The sequence below is a fragment of the Acanthochromis polyacanthus genome, chromosome 9, assembly GCF_021347895.1.
Source record: "Acanthochromis polyacanthus isolate Apoly-LR-REF ecotype Palm Island chromosome 9, KAUST_Apoly_ChrSc, whole genome shotgun sequence".
Lineage (NCBI taxonomy): Eukaryota > Metazoa > Chordata > Actinopteri > Pomacentridae > Acanthochromis > Acanthochromis polyacanthus.
The window spans coordinates 36,545,934-36,566,685 of record NC_067121.1 but is presented as its reverse complement, the minus strand read 5'-3'; the positions used below and the strand labels follow the sequence as shown (position 1 = coordinate 36,566,685).

The 20,752-nt window shown below is 39.2% G+C and overlaps 1 protein-coding gene across 5 annotated transcripts in view; it reads left to right on the top strand.

Moving 5' to 3' along the window:
• The window catches only part of astn1 (astrotactin 1), a 452,360-nt gene that overhangs the window by 28,158 nt on the left and 403,450 nt on the right, over positions 1 to 20,752 (top strand). The gene's annotated exons all lie outside the window — the stretch shown is intronic.

Sequence of the window (20,752 nt, the reverse complement as noted above, 5' to 3'; positions counted from 1 at the left end):
TTCTAGAGATGCACAACAATCTGGGGCCTTGGCTAGTCTGTGGCAGGTTTTATTAATGGTTTCTAGGACTGCACAATGATCATTGTGAATTCCCAGTGGTTGGAATTCTCTACATTTTTAAAAACTTGCATTTATTGCAATAAATTATTAGTGGAAAATCACTTTACAAAATGACAGTAATGCTTCTCAAAAAGTAGAAAGTGGATGCAGATTGATCTCTGGAGACGCAATATTCTGTGGGTGCAGGATGCTTCGTGATGTAAGATTTTGCCATTCATATTAACTGCTAATCAATCCACTTTACATTTTCTTATCATGTGGAACAGGTAAGGTGATGGATTGCAGCCATCGGTGTAGCAGTACGCCTCTGACAACTATCTGTTTGCAACAAAGTGAAGCAAATTTGCAATAAAAAAAAGAGTAAGAGCTTCAAAATGTTGGATAAGTACGGTACAGTACGAACAAACTAAAACTGCCTTTAGAGAGAAAAATGCACTCTCATGCAGTCCTTGTGTTTTTTTTCAAAGACAGCTGTTCTGCTTTTATGGATGTGGTTCATATAGCAGAGGTAGTGCAGTGGGAGAGCTGATATTGAAGAGTTATAATGAATTTTCTAAATATTTCCTTTGCTGTGCCTTTGCCCTTTTGTAAGATATGCCTAAACGCTGTGGTGGTTTTAAGGTGCATCCCTGAACATGAGGTGTTTGGCTGTGATGGACTTTCCTGTGAATCTGTGGCTCATCGGTAGAAGGTTAAGTGAGCATCTGCTGGTCTCAAAACATATGGCCATTAGGCTGTGTGAATGCCAGAGCAGGGTGGCAGGTGGAGGCCATTACTATTTATCAAACGGGACCTCGTAACATATCCTGTCCGCAGAATTTATTAAAAAAAAAAAAAAGGGCTGGAAGGAGCGGTCCTGATTGAATCAAGTCTCAGACAGACAAGTCTTTGCTGTTTCCATATAGATTGGTTTTAGGGTCCCTGTGTATCTACCTTCTGATTCTAATCTAGCCTTAATTTATAGATTCAGGTACATTACTTCCTCACGCGAATGTCTCGTCAAACAGGAAGGAATGGCATCTTTAATTCAATAGGACTTATTACCTGATGTCTAACGGGCAGCTTTTAGAGAGGACATGTGTGTTCACAGGAGAGCCAAGCAGTAGTCAGACAGATGTGAGTGCATTTACAGAGGTGCATCTATCTATCCATCATACATACATGCATACATATATCCACAGTGACAGCACAGATGATATATAGACCTGCGTCTAATCAACATATGATTTTTGTCCTCCATTCGTCATCCTCATTGTCATTGTTTCTGTTAGATTTACAAACCTACTCTTTTCTGATGTGCCATATGTGCTAACAGATGTTATCGTCTTGGCCCAGAGGAGGAAGACAGACGACCTGTCTTCACAACTGAAGCTGAGAGATAGTTTTTTAAATTTATTTATTTTTTCCCATTTTGGTAGTGGAGCGGCTCTCACATTTGCATTCTGCGCCACACTTTTCACTCCAGCTGCCTGCACCGTAACAATGGCTTACTCTCCTCCGACTGTCAGGAGGCTTGTTTTTAGGGAGGGAAAAACATTTCAAGTTTTTTGAGGTAAGCTGACTGTTGGCTGAAGGTCTTTACTGAAGAGATACGCCTTCATTTCTGAAGTCTACAGAAAGCGGAGCTCGCTACACATTGTCAACTCGAATATCGCTCCAGGCAGCTTTGACAGAATTATTTTTATGGATCAAATTATCAACAAACATAAGAAAGCACTTCTCGGAGTCCCTACGGAGCTGCATTAATATGCCACAATCTCCCAGCATTCTTTCTGGACACTATGCCAAGATTGCAATTAAACCACAGCTTGCTTTATTTACAAGACCATCACGTTTAATTAATGTGCCTACAATTCAACAGCCCAAGCACCCCTCAAGAAAAGAAGTGCCGCTTTGCTTAATTACTGCAGAAATGAAATTTTAATAAAGCTAACAGAAGAACTCGACACGCAATCAGGAAGCCATTAAGTAGATGAAGGTAATCCTGCAGGACTGAAGTAAATTTAGAAATCAGCTGTGGAGAAGTGAGGGAACAAGAAGACCAAGCACTCTGAAACTGACATGTGATTAAAGCTCTCCAAGAAGCACTGAACTCAACACTTACAGATTTCTGTTTCATCAATGACATCGATATTTCAAGGAGAATTTCAAACAAGAGGAACATAAAATCATCTTCATATTTAGATCTTAAAGCTATATCTTGAGCTTTTTTTCTTTAACAAAGCATGACAGTAATGTGATCACAGTAAATGGTATCTTTTCATAGTTTTTATCTGCTTTGCTGTAAATGTAGCAGATCACATCCAAGGAACAAAGCATCATCTGCTATGATACGATGTTTTGTTAGAAATGGCTATGGCAGTGCTGCATGCTGCTGCCGGCATGTATGTGGCGATTAGGACTGAACACTTGCCAGGCCTTAGACAAATGAGAATGTATATGTACAATATGACAACCAGCAGACGTAATTGAGATGGATGAGGAATGAGCTGTCACCATAAAACCTGTTTTCTCACATAGGAGAAAGCAGATGTGAAGCACGGTAATCAGAATCTTGGATACAAGTCTGCTGCTTTAGTCCTCAAGATAGCATTTCTATAAAACTTGAGCCTTGAGGGGCCCTAACCTGGTTCACCATGATCCAAAATACAGGATAAATGCATACTTTTCTCATCATGAAGTGCATGTAGCTTGCTAGAAACCTAAATGAAAATGAGACTGATTGCTGAAGGCACTGTGCTACTGTTGTCTCTTAGCTCTGCCAGAACCGCACTGAGTCATTACATGTGAATGTGTGATTTAATGACTGTTGAGGCTTAGGGTGCTTTCACACCTATGCCTTTTGGTCCGCTTAAAGCGGACTGGAGTCCGCAACACCTGCAAGTACAGTTCGTTTGGGCTGGTGTGAAAGCAGACCAGATTTTTTTGGTTCAGACTAAAGAACCGGACCGAGACCACCTTCGGGACGTGGTCTCGGTCCGGTTCTATGTGAACTCCAGTTCGGTTCGCTCCTGGTGAGAACACAAACCTGTCTCCATTCGGACCGGCTTGATGGCGCAGCAGACTTTTTGGTCTACGGGAGCTTCCATAGCAACCTGCACAGGGAATTTTGGGATAACGATAACGTCTTGCAATGCATCTTCTCCTTGCCAAAAACGACTGTGTAATGTTCTCGTACCGAATGTGAGCTTCATGCTGGAACAACAGCAGTATTTGTGCTTGCTGCATAAAGCAATGATACGAATTTATGGCAACAAGAACGAACAGGAGAGCATAGTTCATTGTTTACGAATAAACCTCGATCCGTGGAATAAACACAGCCTGTTGTTTTCTTCCGGGATTTTTCCCTCTTCACATGCTGCGCCAATCATCGTTCACCTACGTCATCTAAAACACCTTATTTTTGTGAACAGCGCCGCCAAACGACTGGGGGGAGATATAACATTCATCGTAGTTGGTTCAACTGCGAAAACACTGGTGTGAATGCGAACTGAACCAGTTGAAACTAGCAACATTGTAACAACTCTTGGGTCAAAACGAACCACTCTAACGGACTAACAGGTGTGAAAGCACCCTTAATCATTGTTACACAGACAAAGTAACTTATTCTGACTTGTCACATTTTCTGCAGTGCTTAACAGAGATGTCAGCAATAAAACGTCTCGATTAAAGGACTGCGTGCCATTTAACAGGGTTACACATTACTGCATGTCGCTTTTGCCATTAATGTGATCATCATGGTTTCCAACTTGTTGTAATAATGAATGCCATCTGCATGCTTAAAATAATCTTTCCATATTTTTTGGGAAAAAAATAGTTATTGCTATATCATTCAACAAGTACATCTAATTATCCTGCAGGATGGGAAAAGTGTATAATTTTCTGTATGTTAGCTGGCTATAATGGTCACAGTAAATGAGGCTCAGGTCTGAGGTGGCATGTATATTTCCATTTTCACTGCTTTACATAACAGACACATGTATACCTACTATATATATGTATCGCCTCATAGCTACATATATGGAAGCAGGTAACCAGCTTTAGTTCGGCTCTCCTTTTTGCTGACACCAAAAATTAATAAATGAGAAAAATGTTGCTCCAAGTCAAATATTTTCTTTAGAATGAAGCAGCTGATTTTGACTGCTTGTGTTGTTTCCCCCGAATGAGCAAAGATGCCAGCAGGCTGTCTGAATTCAGATTATTTACCAGCCTATTAGTCATACTAATCCTGTTTGGAACAATTGTAATTTCCTAAAATAATGACATTTTAAGGATCTCAGTATGGCTAGAGCCGCTTGCTTGATGCGGATACTCAAACGTTCAGGCCGTACAGTATTTAGAAGAGTGACTGGGAATTTTTGAGGGATAAAGAAATCCAACCAGAGTATGAGTTTGACAAAAAAAAATAAAACTGATAAATGATTGTTTACAGTGCTTGAAAAAGTGTTCAGGTGTTTTTCTGAAGATGAAAAAGCAAACTCACATTGTGATAGCACTTTCAAGAGTAAAATGCAAGAAGGAAAGGTGCGAAAGTTCTGTTAAAAAGTTCAATTACTGATTTAACAAGCTAACCCTGCTCTAAAGCAAACTCTTTACCCTGTGCTTCTTCTCATTGACTTCTATACAATTGCTTCACTTTTCAGACTCGAAGGCTACATCCATTTTTTTATATACAGTTTGTGTTAGTAGCATCAACATCTAAAAAATGTAAGCTATTTGTTACAGTTCCATTTTCACTGCTTTACAGAATAGACACGTTTTTACATATCTATTTTTATCTATTTTTGCTCTATGTCCTCCAGTAACAAGGCCGTGCGATAGCTGCTCTGACACCTCTTTGCAGTACAGGACAGTTACAGGAATGTAATTAAAATTCCAAAAATGGCCAGGTCATTAACATGAGCTGAAAACTCACACTTTGTCCAGAATGTGGTAGATTTCTGTCAGACAAAAGAAGGCTAATATGGAACACTAACAGCACTGACTTGTTCTTCAGGATGTGGCTGCTACTGTTAACCCCAAATTGATAAACTTTATTTTCATTACTGCTGCACTAGGGTGCATATGTTCCACCATAGTAAACAAGGAAGCATTAAATATCTAAATAAGCTTTTCACAATGCATATTGTTGTCATAATTGACTCTTTTAAAGTGGGCGATAATACTGATATGATAATGAGGTGCTAGAATTCAATTAACAATAAATAATAAACAAAAACGCTCCGTGAATCAAACTGAATGGGGAGGTCCATGAGAGTATGTGTGTAAATTAGCTCAAGTCATTAGTGTGTTTACTAATTAGGCAGACTGAAATGCACAGATTATGTTTGACTAATGCTGAGGAACTCAATGTTGCTGATGCTGAAGCTATTCCCATGGCAGTCTTGAAATAAAAACTCTCAGTAAAGAAATGCCTGCGCCCCAGCGCTGGGCCAAAGCTCTACTGAAAAAGTCTTACAAATGAACGTTTGACGTACAGAATCAACACAGTAACTGCTTACTGTGTTGGTTCTGTCTAATGCCGATAAACATGTCTCTGTTAAAAAGCCTCGCTGTTAGAAAGCAGCTAAAGCCCACAGGCTTGATGAGGAACACAAACCTGCTTGGCTCTAAAGGAGGAGGTGGAAAAACGTGGCAGTGCGGTCATGGGCTTGAATCCTAATCTCACTCTTTGGTGCTCAAGTTGAATAGAAATTAGATTCTGAACCTTATCAATATAGAAGAAAGGAAAGGTGTGCAGTAGGACTTGAGACTATTTTTGACTTGTAGCTGCTGTCTACTGTGAGATCGCCCTATTTTACTGTTTCTAAACTGTAAGTATGGATACTTTAATGAGGAAAAGTGGTGGTTTTGGTATTCCACCTGTCACAAGCAACCTATTAGATGATTGTGAACGATTCACTCATGCCTGTAATAGAAGTCACTTGATAGGTTTAGTCGCAGATGACAATTAATTACTGCTGGTGTTGTTTGGATTTAGTCCCATTATCTACATCAGTAAAGTTCTCTGTTGAGAAACTTTGTCATGTATAATTCAGGCCTAATGTAATTAACAAGGGCCATAGATGGTAACTCAAGTGAGAGGAAAGCTTTGTCTTCACGTTTTTCTAAAGCTGTGCAGAAGGTTCTGAAAATATTGTGCAGTCCTTCTGTTTAGTCAGATTTTCTTAATTAATTGCAGCTGATTCTGCTTTACTGTTTTGTAACCATTGTTCAGCTTTTGGCAGCAAAACATAATTTAAAGCTGACTTTAAAGTCTCTGTCTCTATCAGTGGCAAAGCTGTTTGCATAATCAGTAGCTCAAAGCATGCATAAAAAAGGAAAATAGTTTAACTTGTGACATTCTATATATTAAGATCAACCATAAAATCTCAAACAAAACAGAACAGCAGCTGTCAAAGCTGTTCTAGTTGTAAAGAAATTGTTTAATTCTTTTAAAAATAATGAGCCCATATGCGCATCCCTTTCTTTAGCATGTAATAGATTGTTGTAATCATTTTAAAAATTGCTCCTAACTTGCCTGCAATGCCTCATTTGGAGGCATTCCAGGCCTTTCTTCTGTTATTTATTTACAACATGTAACACAAATGCATAATGCCCACCTAGCAGCTGTTTTGATACGTCCTCAGACAATATGGAGTGGCTTCCTGCTGAGAGCTTTGTACCAATGCATATAGGTCTAAGTTTACATTATGTAGCCAATGTTGTCTTGCCTTTGTGACATGAGCTGACCAATCAGAGCAGACGTGGCTTTTTGGGAGGCATGAGCTGTAATGGAGCGTTTCAGACAGAACCAGAGAAGAGGTGCTACAGCAATGTACACGAGAAAATAATGACTTTAGAACATTAAAAAAGCTCAGGATGTTCTAGTTTATATTAAGTTGTGATCAAAAAGTTCAGACTGTCTATAAAAATAAAAAAAACAACAATCTGATTTCAGTTCAGCACCATGCAGCGATACAGCACCTCCAGCCATGCACTTCTATGACACTCCCTGGAAAACCTGGTATGTTAGCTGTTAGCCTCCTCTGTTGGGCGTTCACTCTCCTAAACTGTGCAAGTAGGTCTGGTGGAGAGCAATGATTGTGATGTTGTGATCGAAAAACCTGCGTGTATTGGAAAATCCACGTTACCCTGCCACAGATCAGGTTGTTTGTGCTGAATGTTTCTTGCAGACATCTCAGGATGTTACAGCAGAATTCTGCTTTGACAGTTCAACCCTGGGGGTCTAATTTCCGGTGCACAACCATGTGAATGTTGAAGAAAACAACAAGCATGGTCCTTGCGAACCCCTAATTTTACGTGCCTTATTCATTTTTGGAACTTGCAGCTCTTCTACTGCAAAAGCTGCAAAAGCTGTTCTTCTCTTGGTAGTAGCCACAGATTAATCTCCAAACGGCACTGATGATCTTCAACATAAGGTTGTCTCGTCTCGGCTGTGAAACTGCCTAAATTATGTTGTTTACGCTCTGCTCCAGCTTCAGGTCCATAGAGAAATCGCAAAATATGCACCTACCAGGGTCAACAAACATGTGCACCGTCGATAAGGTGATTACATGCAGTTCTATGACTGGTGATGGTTACTGTTCGCACAATTTGCATGCACTGAACCGTGACGCACCCTTAACGAACAGTGTCACAACTGTGATTGGACATCATATGGGCTCTTTAAACCACTATCCAACTATATTTCTCCATCTGTACAAGTTTAATTAGCAGTAGCTTGATACAGATAAAAAAAACAAAGTGTAATTAATGACATTTCAGTATGTCTGTACTGCAGTGACAAGTATGACAAGACAAAAGGGAAACAGGGAAAATATTGGTGTTACAGTGAAGATATCTTGCTAAAATATGGCAAAATGTCTGATAAAAATGAGGAATTCATAAATAAAAAAGGTCTGCCTGTGATGGTGTTGTAGATAAAAGCCCCCATTTTTGCAGTGTTTTTAAATTTTTTTTCTTGATTTGAGAACATATACTTATAGAAATATATCATTCTACTGCGGCTTTTTGCAACAGATAAATTAAAGAATTGTTCCTGTTGCACTTAATTTATGTATTCTTGTGTTCAAAGATGCATACCAATTTACCATTTTACATAAATACACCGCAAAGTAAAGATGTAAAAATTCATTCTTAATGCATTTTTTTTGCTTGGCTTTGTATCATTTTTTTGTGCTTCTTATCTGGGTTTTTATCTCTTACTGTGTTGTTTCATATTGTTATTTTTCATTACAGAGTTGGGAGTGAGCTGAGGTTTATTGAACCCATGTCATTATTGTTTGCTCCCACATCTGCCGTATCACAGCTGTTCATAACTGAGATTAAAGGAGGTTACAACTTTTTGCTCTTGCTGCAATATTAATTTTTAACTACAGCACTGCTGCTGTTGACTTTGTTCTTCAAGTCTGTCATTGTTTTTCACTACGTATGAGTCGTAGAGACATGGAAACAAAGGTTGCACATTTCTGCTATAAAAATGGGACGATAACTGATTAGGAACAAGGTAGCCTCACAAATCAGATAGTAATCTTAACAATATCCCCCTCAAGTCAGGAGCAGTCAAACTTTTGGGGATATAAAGACAGCGCTGTTAAGACTGAAAACAGCAAAAACTCATTAAGCACTTTATTAGAAACACATGTCCAATCAGTCAGTCATGTGGAGGCAGCACAGACAATAAAATCACACAAATACAGGTCAGGAGCTTCAGTTAGTGGTCACATAAAACATCAGAGTGGAAAAAATAGATAAAAATTGTTGTAAATGACTTTGACCATGACATTATTGTTAGTAAGTATTTTTGAAACTGCGGATCTCTGGACTTGGAATATCAGTGATTCATTTTGAATTCATTCATTTAAGTTATTAAATGCATACATTTAAATAATATAATAACCAATAAGATAGAAGCCAAGGGACAAGAAATGTATTGAAGAATTACTGTAGTACTTGGTTGTGCTGACAGATAGAGACTAGTGTTTAATGAGATGGAGTAATCAGTGTGTTTGCTGACTGTCACTTAAAATGAGCACAGCTCTCTACTGTGTCTGGTTTAGCTAGCTATCTGATGCACTAAACTATGGCTTTCAAACTTTAACACAGACCAGGAGCTGAGTGTCTCAACAGAGAGCAGCTGCATCTGCTAATGATGCTAACATTCAGGAGAAGCAGAATTTCAGACTGAAGTGATGAAGTGTGTTGGCAGTGAGCATAGATGCATTTCAGAGGTGGCAGTAAATACTGACAGATTTTGAGAACTGAAAAAATAACGTCATAGTCTTTATGAACATCTGTTCCAGGTGTGCAGCTGTTTGCAGCAGCTTGACTAAAGCTAACTACTGAGAACAAACCACTCCATCGTGTAGATCAGGTATTATTTTTATTATTATATCAAACACCTGTGAAGACATAAATAATGTTACAGGTCATTTACTGTGGAAGACTGCAGCTGGTTTGCTGTGCTTAATATTTTGGATTTTGTTGCGCCAACTGTGGAACAGCAATTTAATATGAAGTCACTGTCATCTGATATTTAATTTATAATTCAGCAACCTTGTGTTTACGTTATCCATTCTCAAGATTCCTTTGAAATCCAGCTGATTTTGTGGAAAACATCCACTGTGGTTTACTGACTTCGCAAGTAAATCGCCAAAGTTTGCGTACTACTCTAGAGTTTACTTTTAATTAAAAAGCAACCGTTCTGCAGATGTAAACACCTGCAATGACAGAAGTCTGAGGAGAACGGTCAGGCTGGTCGATGTTGACAAAAATGCTCCGGTAAAGCAGATAACCACGCTTGCGTAGAATGAACAACACTTCTAACCTTGAGCTGGATAGATTACAGCAGCAGGTTCCAGTCCTGTCAGCCAAGAACGTAAATGTGAGATTGTATCGGGCAAAGATTCACTAAAACAGGACAGTTGAAGATGGAAAAACATGGTGCGGTTTGGTGAATCTTCATTTCTGCTGAGGCTGTAGATGGTACCTTAGTTTGGCATCAACAGCAAATAGAGGTAACCTGTCTTGTGCCAACGCTGGAGGATTGTGGTTATGTAATGATATGGGGAATTATTTTGGACACTTTGGCCCATAAGTACTTTCAGTCATACTCTGAATGCTAAAGTCTGTCAGTCTTCTGTGGCTGACCATGTGCATCTCTTCCAGCAGGATAATGCACCATGTTACAAAACACAAGTATTTTCAAACTGACAGTGACTTCTTTGGACTTCATTGACCTCCTCAGTCACCAGATCTGAATCCAGTATAGCTCCCTTGGGATGTGATGGAACACTACAGTGGCAGCAGGAATGTGCAGCTCACAGATTTGCAGGAAAAGATACAACATAATTCTGAATCTCAGAGCAACAGCTTGTGATATCCCTGCCATCAATAACTGACTCTCTACTGGGAGAAAAGTGGCACCATAGCCAGTCTTAGTATTCTGTTCCTAATAAAGAGCTGATGGAGGTGTGAAATTTTTAAGGATTCCAGTACAATAGTTTAATGACTCTGATTTTTATTGGGTTTTTAAACATGTCAGATGTTCTCCTGAATATTTTAGCAAGCCTCATTTTGGTTGAATAGACCTAATAAGTGTAATTACTCTTTCTAACATTACCTTTCTCCTTGACTCACTTTTAGCACCCTGATTCTAATTGTTCTCTAATAGTCTACTTTTTTCCCCCGTTGTCTGTGACAGAAAGCAGTTGCACATCATGTCGATGCAGAGAGAGCGAGTAGACAGGCATAAGCTAGCACCTCCCGAGAGTCACAGCCAGTAAATATTAGGTTAATTGCTCAAGCACATTAGCACTTGTTCCTCATGGTCGTCATTGACTCCCATTAGCATCAATTAAGATTAGCTTTCCTTTAATTCAACAAGACGAGGGGAGACTGGGCTATGTTGCTGAGAGGAATCAAGCTTGGCTTCCTGTCACTCAACGGCGGCAAAGGGACGTGAACTGGGGAGGCAGCTGGGGAAAAAAATAAAAAATTTCAAGGACACACAATGTTGAATCATGAAGCTCTCAATGCTGTTTAGTAATATGACTTCATTATATATGACATGCCAAATTCCACTCTTGTACATCGCTATCACTTCTAATGACTGGCTAATTGTTAGTGAATGGAGAGGTATGGAACCGTGAGGTGCTTTGCAGAAGTCCGCTGAACATGTTGGCATGTTTTGACGTTTAAGTATTTTGCTGTTTTTCTAAGTTATTCTTGGTTTCCGTGTGGTAGGAGGAAGGTGGCGACATGAAAACTCCATGTGGATGTACGAGGCAGTGCATTGCAGGGTGTTGTTTGGGTAAAAATAGAACCCTGATTTTTAGTTGTCTGAGGACAACCCAAGTCTGCAGATTTTGAAAAGTATGATAAGGTGGTGACATCTGAAAATCAATTCTCTGCAGAGACGTGTATCGGCTTCATGCTTTTTTAAATCACAGTGGACACCTTTGACATTAATGAAGAACTGAATTCATCATGCTTTTTCTAAGTTATTCAACTGGACTGATACTTGCAAACTGTGCTTCTGTTCTGTTTCTTACAAGATGGTCTTCCTTTGATATAAAAGAATGAATTGATTTGTCAGGTTTCCTCTGCATTGTCACCTTTGACCTGTGTTTGTTTTGTACTTGTGTCTCTGTAGCTTCAAGACAAGCTCTGCTTTCGTGCGTCCGCTTATTGATACATGCTGTTGTACTTTTTCTTCTTCAGTGGCAAAGTTAGGAGCTCACTGCCCTGACCTGTACTTTAACCATCAGGTGTGTCCTTCTTCATCAACCCCCTCCTCTTTCTCCTCAGTTTGTTTTGATTACCCATAGACTGCTTTATTTTTGGAACGTGGTATTGGCTAAATGGACATTTAGTAGGCAGACAGAGACTGAAACAGTCCAACTTTTACCCAAATGGCTTGTGCAGAGGCTGCCCATGCTGGCCAGAGGAGCATCAAAACAGCCTAATGATGATTATGTGCTTGCATACAATTCTGCCATTTTTATTATCCCCCGCCGGCCGTAGACACGGAGGGGGGTATTGGCGTGGGCACGTCCGTCCGTCCGTCCGTCCGTCCGCCCGCATTTCGTTTCCGGAGCATATCTCTGAAACTACTTGAGGGATTTCATTCATATTGCACCCAGGCCATCTCTATATAGTATAGATGTGCCTTTTGGAGTGTATGACCTTGACCTGATTTTCAAGGTCGTAGTGAGACACTCCAAATATTTTTTGCTTTCTGGAGCATATCTTTGAAACTACTTGAAGGATTTCATTCATATTGCACCCAGGCCATCTCTATATAGTATAGATGTGCCTTTTGGGGTGTATGACCTTCACCTGATTTTCAAGGTCATAGTGAGGCACTCCAAATACTTTTTTGTTTCCGGAGCATATCTTAGAAACTACTTGAGGGATTTCATTCATATTGCGCACACTAAGCCTGTTGGTAATGTAGATGTGCCTTTTGGGGTGTATGACCTTGACCTGACTGTTTATTTTTATTGTAGTGAAGATGTATCATTTTGTAGGTGTATCGTCCAGTATATATTATTATTTCTTGCACTTAGAGGTACTATATATAAGGCGGGGGATGTTTAAGCGAAGCGTGTTTCTTATTTATTTGTTGCAATCTTCAATTTTTGCAATTATTTTGCATTTAAATTTCTTCCAATGCTCCCTGTGTTGAGATGTAACAGAACAGGAAGCTAGTTTTTACAGACATTAGTTTTACATAGATAAGAAAATGTCAGAAATAGTTCAGCTAACAAGAGAAACTGGAGCTGTGGAAAAATACATTTTGCTAAATGATACGCTGTCAGGTAGACTACAGATGATTCTACTTCTCATAGTGTTTCTTTTACACAGCCTATATTACTGACTTGCAGCCTTTCATTTAGCTTTCATACAAAGCTTTAGCTACTCGTGAAGACACAAAGCATAACCCCAGTAACGCCTCCAGGATGTAGAATTTTTAATTTCCTGATACAATGGCACATTATCATGACTTTCTAAGGCTATTTCTTGGATTTTTGAGTGGCAGTAGTCTTAAATTTCATTGTCTTTGAGCCGCTACTATCAAATGAATAAAATAGATGATGTATTTTTCTACCTGAATTGTGCTCTTGGCCTTGCAGAGACTTTGACATGACATTTCAGCAGAAGAATAATTTGAGACAATTATGTGTTTTGCAGCAGAACATTTCTTGGGATATGATTGGCTTTGTCCTGGGAGAATTTGGCCTTGTCTGTTCTTAAGTCCTGACTACCGCCTTGTCTTCGTATGGACTTTATTTATTTACAGAAAATAGCTTTGCTGATGACTGACAATGGTTCATAGACCACAACACTTCTTTATTTTGAAAAGTGAGATGTAGCAGGCAGGATGACTCGTACAGGGAAAATAATAACGTGCCACTTTCAGAATGACTTGTTAAATTGCCAGTTAATTTATGAAGTTCATGTCTGACAGGCTCTTAATTATCATCCTCTGACACCACACTTTTTTTCCCCAATCAAGTGTCTACCTTTCACCATCTGCATCTTACTTAAAGGTGTCATCCAGCAAACTAATATTGTGTTAAAAGAGGGGAAGGACAGAGGACTGTTGGCACTGCGACGAACACATGGTTATACATAAAGCCAATACATCTCCCTGGGTTCAAAGGAATTCCACTCACTCATGGGATATTTTATAGTGTTTTTACAAATGAGGGCTATTAGAAGGAATCAGATAATTGCATTTTATCAGTGAGGAAAAACATTTTGAATAAAGAAGTAGTCCCACGCACACTGTTTGAAGAAGTGAAAGATATTAAATTTCATTAAAGTCGATGATGACTCATGGCGCCTTTGTCATAAGCATAATTGGTCCTGACATTTCATCACCCTGAGGGTTATTATTTTGTCTTCTGCCTGCAGTTGAAAACAGAAAACTAAATTAGGGTTCAGGGCTTTGACATCGGGGGAATCAGTAATGTACATGTGTGGCTCTTTCTCAATAAGAGAATTTAAGCAATTTAAGATGACAAACAGCGTTCTGATCCGGAATAACTCTGAGTTCTGCCATGTCAGGAATAGATAAATGCCTGTTGACCTTATTTTATTTTTTTAAGTTTTCTTGCACAACCTTTAACCTTTGCATTTTAGATGCAGGGTTGAAGTCTTAATCCCTTCAGCCTGAGTTTATATTTTTTTATTTTTCAAATTTACATCTAATAAGATGTCCTTAAATTCAGTTAGCAACAGCTCCACAACTCTACGGCCAAAATGAGTAACTTTGAATGAGAAATTGGGAGATTTAAATGCAGAAATGACTGCAATGTCTCGGTCACCAGGATCGAAGTAAAATTTGAAAAAGTACAGGAAAAAACTGGTATTTTATCTTTTGCTCACTCAGAGCTGTAAATTACAGAGTAAATAACTGCCTCCTAACAACTGTGGACTGCAACTCTACCACATAGCATAGCATCACTTGTCTTTTTATTTGCTCAATGTGTTACTTTCTGCAACCTTTTAAAATGTGTTTTGGTAAAGGATAAAGCCTGATCCCAATACAGAGACCTTTACGTGTGAAAGGGTTAAAGACTTGAGCACATTCCATGCTGACAATGTTTCATACTGATTGGCTAAAACAGTTTGTTTTTAACGTTTTAAAATGGATCTTTTCAGTCACGTCATTGCTGTTTGTTCATTTTAGTGACCAAAATGAAATCTACTTGTGGAGGATTGGAACTTGTGCGATACCTCATCCACCATCAGGGGTGGGGGGGTGGTGGGGGTGGGGTGGTGGTGGTTGGCAATTCTTCTGCAACTTGATGGCAACACCTTTGACCAATTGCACTTGAAGCACTTTTTGCACTTACTAAAGGTTTTTCCTTATGTCTGAATTCTTGCTTGTGTTGTACGTCGCTTTGGACAAAAGCGTCTGCTAAATGAAATTGTAGAATTGTAGAATTGTAGAAACTGGATTACGTTTCCTCACAAGGCCTTCAAAAATATTCAAAAGAACAGTCTAAAAAGGAAGAATGGCTTGATGTCACCACTGCCAGAAATGCAACCTACAAGTAGACACACATTGTTTGAGATGAATCTTGACAAAAAAAGGGTGGAAGCTACTGTTTCAGGTAATTTTTGTCAAAGACATTATTGGGAAGTGCACTGCACAACAACCAGGACTTTTATGAAGAGCGCTTTTCGCTTGTGGGAAGCCTCATCCCTCAATGGTAAAACTTGCAGCATGAAAACACTGCTTCTTCGACCCCATTTTACCTTGCAATAATAATAATAGCTCCCAGATTCAATGTAAAAAATTCATATTCAGCACTGTTTTGACATACTTTCTTAGTATCAAGGCAACACAATCTCAAAAACTGAATTATGTTGCTCTACTGAACAATTTCAATTCAAACTGACGAATCCGAAAACTCTTTCTGCTGCTGTGGGGATGAGAAATACCCATGCCTGATTAAATAAACTAGATTTGAATGCATTATTTCAGTCAGAATGCTCGCCCTTATTAGAATCACAGTCATCTTCTGTTTTGTTTACCATAATGGCTTTTCTGATTAGCAGTGTTAACCAGTCTTCAATTAGCATCTGCAGATGTACCATAATCGAACGTGTGCATGCATGAAATTACCTTTGCAATACCTTTTAGTTTCAAACACTCAGAACACAATGCATAGTTTGTTTGGAGATCAGAATTCAAGCATCATTTGGCATCTGGTATCTCCTGCCTCCTCTTCGCTCATGTCTTTACTCACACTGTGGTCTTTATTAAGGACACACAAACACACTTACACCTACACTTGTGTGCATTTGTCAAATTACAGGTGACTCATAAAGTGATTATGCAGTTCTTCACTTTCATAGTTGTAATTGTAGTTTGAATTGCAAGGAAGAGAGATGAAATAAATCATCTCAGCTGTAGTGGTTTCAAGTTCACGTCTTTGAATTTCTTTTTTTTTTTTTTAATTTCTAATGATCATTGGGTTTCCTCAGATGCAGTGAGACGGTGTTGAGCTTTAAAGTTACGGCCATGGTTCAGGTGGTAGAGCAAGTTGTTTGATCTCCAGCCCCTCCACGTGCCAAGGCGTGCCCGGGCAAGACGTTAATTCCCAAGTCGCTCCCAATGGCAGCCGAGTGCTTTGCCTGGCAGCTCTGCACACTGTGAACCAGCAACATGGGTTTTGGCGAGTGTGATTTGTGGCAACTCCAATATGCAACCTACAGGTTTTCAAAGATCTGCAGCCAGATACAACAGGGCACCTCAGAGGTCTTTTGGAGTCCATGTATTGGCAGATCAGAGTTGTTTCTGTGGCAGCCAATCACCACAGTATATTCAGCAGGGCTGGCCGTAATGTTTTCACTCATAATTGTAATTTTAAATCAAGTTAGGAGGGGAGTGAATTTTCACCTATAGCCAGTATGCACTGACTTGGATACTTGTAATCTGTTGTGATTTTTCTCAAACTAAGTTGGACAGTTATAGTTTCCTGAGTGCATACATTTTAGTTTGGGTGGCCCCTGTGAGAAGTCAGCCTCTAACAATAGCAGTGCTGTTGCAGCAAGGTGCTTCAGTGTTTCACTTTTATTACTCGCTCCTCTTTGATGACTCTCCTCCAGCAGAGTGTCAGCATCCTCTCGGGGAACAGATGAGGATTTACTGTCATGATGCAGATTGCACAGATCCTCTCCCTCAGCTGCTTGTAACATCTTCAAACCAGGCTTACCACATCAGCTTCCAAATGTGGGTGCAAGAGGAAAAAAAAAAAAAAAAAAGCTAGAAGCAGGGATGTTGTGACTTATTTTACTTTAGCTGTGTCTGCTTTTTTTTTCTTTGCACACAGGCAAAAACTTCAACAAAGTGCATTTTAAGAAAAGTTCAAGTGAGACAAGGCAGAAGTTCTGCTTGTGTCCAACTATCAATTAAAACACAGAGCTACAATATAGAATGTATACAAGACACATGGAGAAATATGCCATCACACCAAAACAAACAAACAAAAAGTTCTTATCAGGGGTCTGTTTAAGAAACAGTCTAATATGCATGGAACAGTTATAGCCAAGAATTGGATGAGAAGGTTAGTGTGTGGTTGGTTATACTTAAACAATCGGACTTGATTTCCCCGTTTCCATTCTTCATGTTAAGGTACGCTTACTTGCTGCTGGCAGTTGCTTCATGTTTAGTGAAAAGTAGTTTCAGTCTTCTTGTTTAACTTCATGCCACGAATGGAATAAGTGCATTTCCCAAGAGTTGGAATATATTGCTTTTTAGAAGGGCCTAATCTGTGACATTGGAACTCTTAAAATCCAAACTCAAGTAATCTGAAATTGAAGGCTTCACTTTGACACAGTCACAGGAACTTAAAGTAAATGTTCATGCCAGAACAGCAGTATTCTCAGAACGATGGTAGTATAATGCTTGTGTTCGGCAGATATTACATTCACCATGTTCTTAGTATTAGCGTGCTAGCATTTTGGACTTGGTACCAAAGACGAGGGCTGCAGGTACCACCAATTTTGAATAATGTCCATTCATTAATAAAACTAATAGCTATTTGGATTTTGCACAGTTCCTAAATGGCACTCATTCGTGTGCTTATATAAATTGCTGCAACAATAATTTCCCATATCCAGCTTGTTTATATAACGGTGAAAAATAGTTAAACCCATTGGCTGGGTCTGCACACACCACCCTCTTTAGTCACCCCAAATAACAGGCACATAGAGGTGAAAAGATGGCTGGAGCTGGTCAACATGTAATGGATTTTTTGATGGTCCACCAATGCAGCAGGCTACAACACTGCGGCCCAGTGTCCTTTTTAGACTGAGGGTCAGCGAAGGCCAACAGCAGAGTGATGGCAGCATTAAAGTAGGCTTCAATAGTTTCTGTGATTACTCACCAGGAGCATTGTGCTCCCGAGTTGTGCGCTATCAATCCAAGGCTAGGCTAACGCTGTTGACTCGGTGAAGCTGTGAATATTGGATGTTTCTAATAAGTTTTCTAAACATTATATCTTGATGAAGAAATTTCACTCTTATTTACCAACACAGAGCATGAGCCTGTGAAGGTAATCCGACCCAGAACATTTGCAGAGGACACAATTCATAGGGATGGTCAGAGGGTAGAGAGAGGGCCGTATGTAAATACAAGGATGAAAAGTGGTTAAATTCCATATGGTTGCTAATCAGTAACAGAGGGTAATACAACATAGAACAGAATTTAATTGAATCAAGAAGTCTGGCAGACACCAAGACGTAGGAGGAGGTCTGACAAACGGTAGCAAATCATAAAAGATAAAAGAATTGCAGATAACTGTGGGGAATGAAATGAGGGAGTGATGCGTGACACTAGAAGTTATCTATAGCAAAAGGTGTGATTTTTTTTTTCTTCTTCATCCATCTCTTTCCACACATACTGCCCCAATGTAGCTTTATTTTGAAATACTTCGTCTATGCTTCTGTGATGGTAGTTGCAATACATTGGCAGACTCTACGGTTATATTTTTGGCTCATCCATTGTTTCTCCTCTGCTTAGATCAGCAGTGAACTTGCTTAGTATGTCTGCAGTCTATCCTTTTATTAAAAAAAATCACATCAGACAAAAACTCGCATCAAGTAGACGCACATTTTACTCTAGTAAGCTGTATGTCAGAGAATTCAGGTTCAGCCCGAAAATGAAATGTGATGAAGTCGCCAACTAATCGACAATTTTAAAAAAAGTGTTGGCAACCGATTTGCTCATTGGTTTTTGCTGGCAGCATTGATAATCCGTTGCTCCTCTATTAAACAAAAGTACAGCTGAGGCTGAGGGGAATGCCAATAGTTTTGAGGGCATTTGATCTTAAACCAAAGTTCTGGCCATGTAAAAATCTTGACCATCTAATAGGTTTTGAGATGCTTCACTCTGAACCAAAGAGCTGGGCCAAATGATCAACACCCATGCTGCTCCAAGGATAAAAATCTAATGAGTTGCTGAGGTTCTTTCTAGTGCCATTAATGATCTATTTTCAGAAAGCAGGAGCTCTCTTAATAAAGCGTATTGAATATCTCTAAGGTGTAGATGTTTAGTCACCCTAGATAAGAAAAATAAAAAAATATATAAAGAGGTGGATTAAAAAGAAAAATCTAATTTCTCTCAGAGAAAAAATGCACCAATCATTTAACTTTCATCATCAAAGGTTGTGCTCTTCAGTGTGAATAAGTGCCAGGAGTCACGTGGTGATTCCTAAAGCAGTTTATGCTTATGCAAAGTAAGCTGGCTTGTCCTTAATTAATACAAACTCTGAACTTGAAAGTCAATTTGCTCCTATAATAATTAACATTCACCTTGGCCCCATGGTGAGGGTTTTGGCCCCGTGCAGATGAACCTGACATTTAGTTCAAAGGGATATTAATGTTGGGGCGGAATAAAGCACAGGGTCAGTACAACAAATAGATGTCAGCGTGCATGTCGCTGATCGGAAAACTGACTCAGGATGAAAAGGTGACAAATTAGATTCTCCTGAGGGATCCTAGATGAAACCTCCTTCTGTTGGCTGCGTTTTGAAAGGTCTTCTCCTCTGTGATCATGCACAGATATTTTGGGAAGCAGAGACGGCTTAGAAATAAATAGCTTTACTCCAGTGCTTCATATTTTTTGGTGGGGAAGAGTGATGTAGGGTGCCAAAGAAACAACTTTAAGTATGGCAGCTATGCCATGCCTAGAAATGCACTTCTCGGTTTGACATTTATTTTAAAGTGATAAAAACTAATAAATGCCATGGCCAAATATGAATGTTAGAATTTCTAAAAACAGAAACAGCCATGTTTCTGAGAGGAGAAATCTGAACCCAGGAGACTGTAGCAGAAATTAGGGCCATTTCCTGGAATTGTTTCTGTGAATTTAGGGTGTTAAAGATTTTCAGAGGAGTTTAGAATAATACATTATATTCATAGTGAACTTTTAATGCCACACAACTCATGGGGAGGTGATTATGGCAGATGGTGAGTATTCAAGAAGCACGACATTGACATTGCAAGCCTGAAGCATACTGTAGGAAAAGTTTAGGCAGTAAAAGCGTTTTGACTGAATAAACATTAGTTTGGAAAGAATTTGTGCGAGAAAAAGTGAGCATCAAGTCAGCTCTGACTTTTAAAGCACTTAATCATACCACAACCTTCTCCTAGCTTTAATTACTTGGCTTAGACATAACCAGAAAAGACAAATTATGTGTTTGTTGCCACAAACAGATCCTATCAGGGAGCAGGGGAAATACGTTGCCGCTCATGACTCCAGCAGACATTTTCTGTGTAAACGTTTTGCGACTTTGAAGATGGAAAGAGCAATACAAAGTCAATCATATTTCAAATAAATAAAGTAGTCCTGTGTTTCCAGTATTATTTGCGATATAAATCTAGTGGACAAGCATAATCTAGCAAAAAAACCAAAGCTCTCTATTGGCTACTCAAACATTTTCTTAATGGGGTAGAAATTTTGAACTTCTGATCTCAGGATGTAGATCTCGTGGCTCAATGTCTGTTTTTTGCCACTATTAATCATGCTGACAGTAAATTGCTTTTTATATCCACAATACCCTTTTAAATTCCATATCTCCACTCACTGCTTCTGTAAATGTTCCCTGCATCATTTAATTGAGTCTAAATACATTTGTCATATCATCTTGAATCACATTTCCTGTTTATA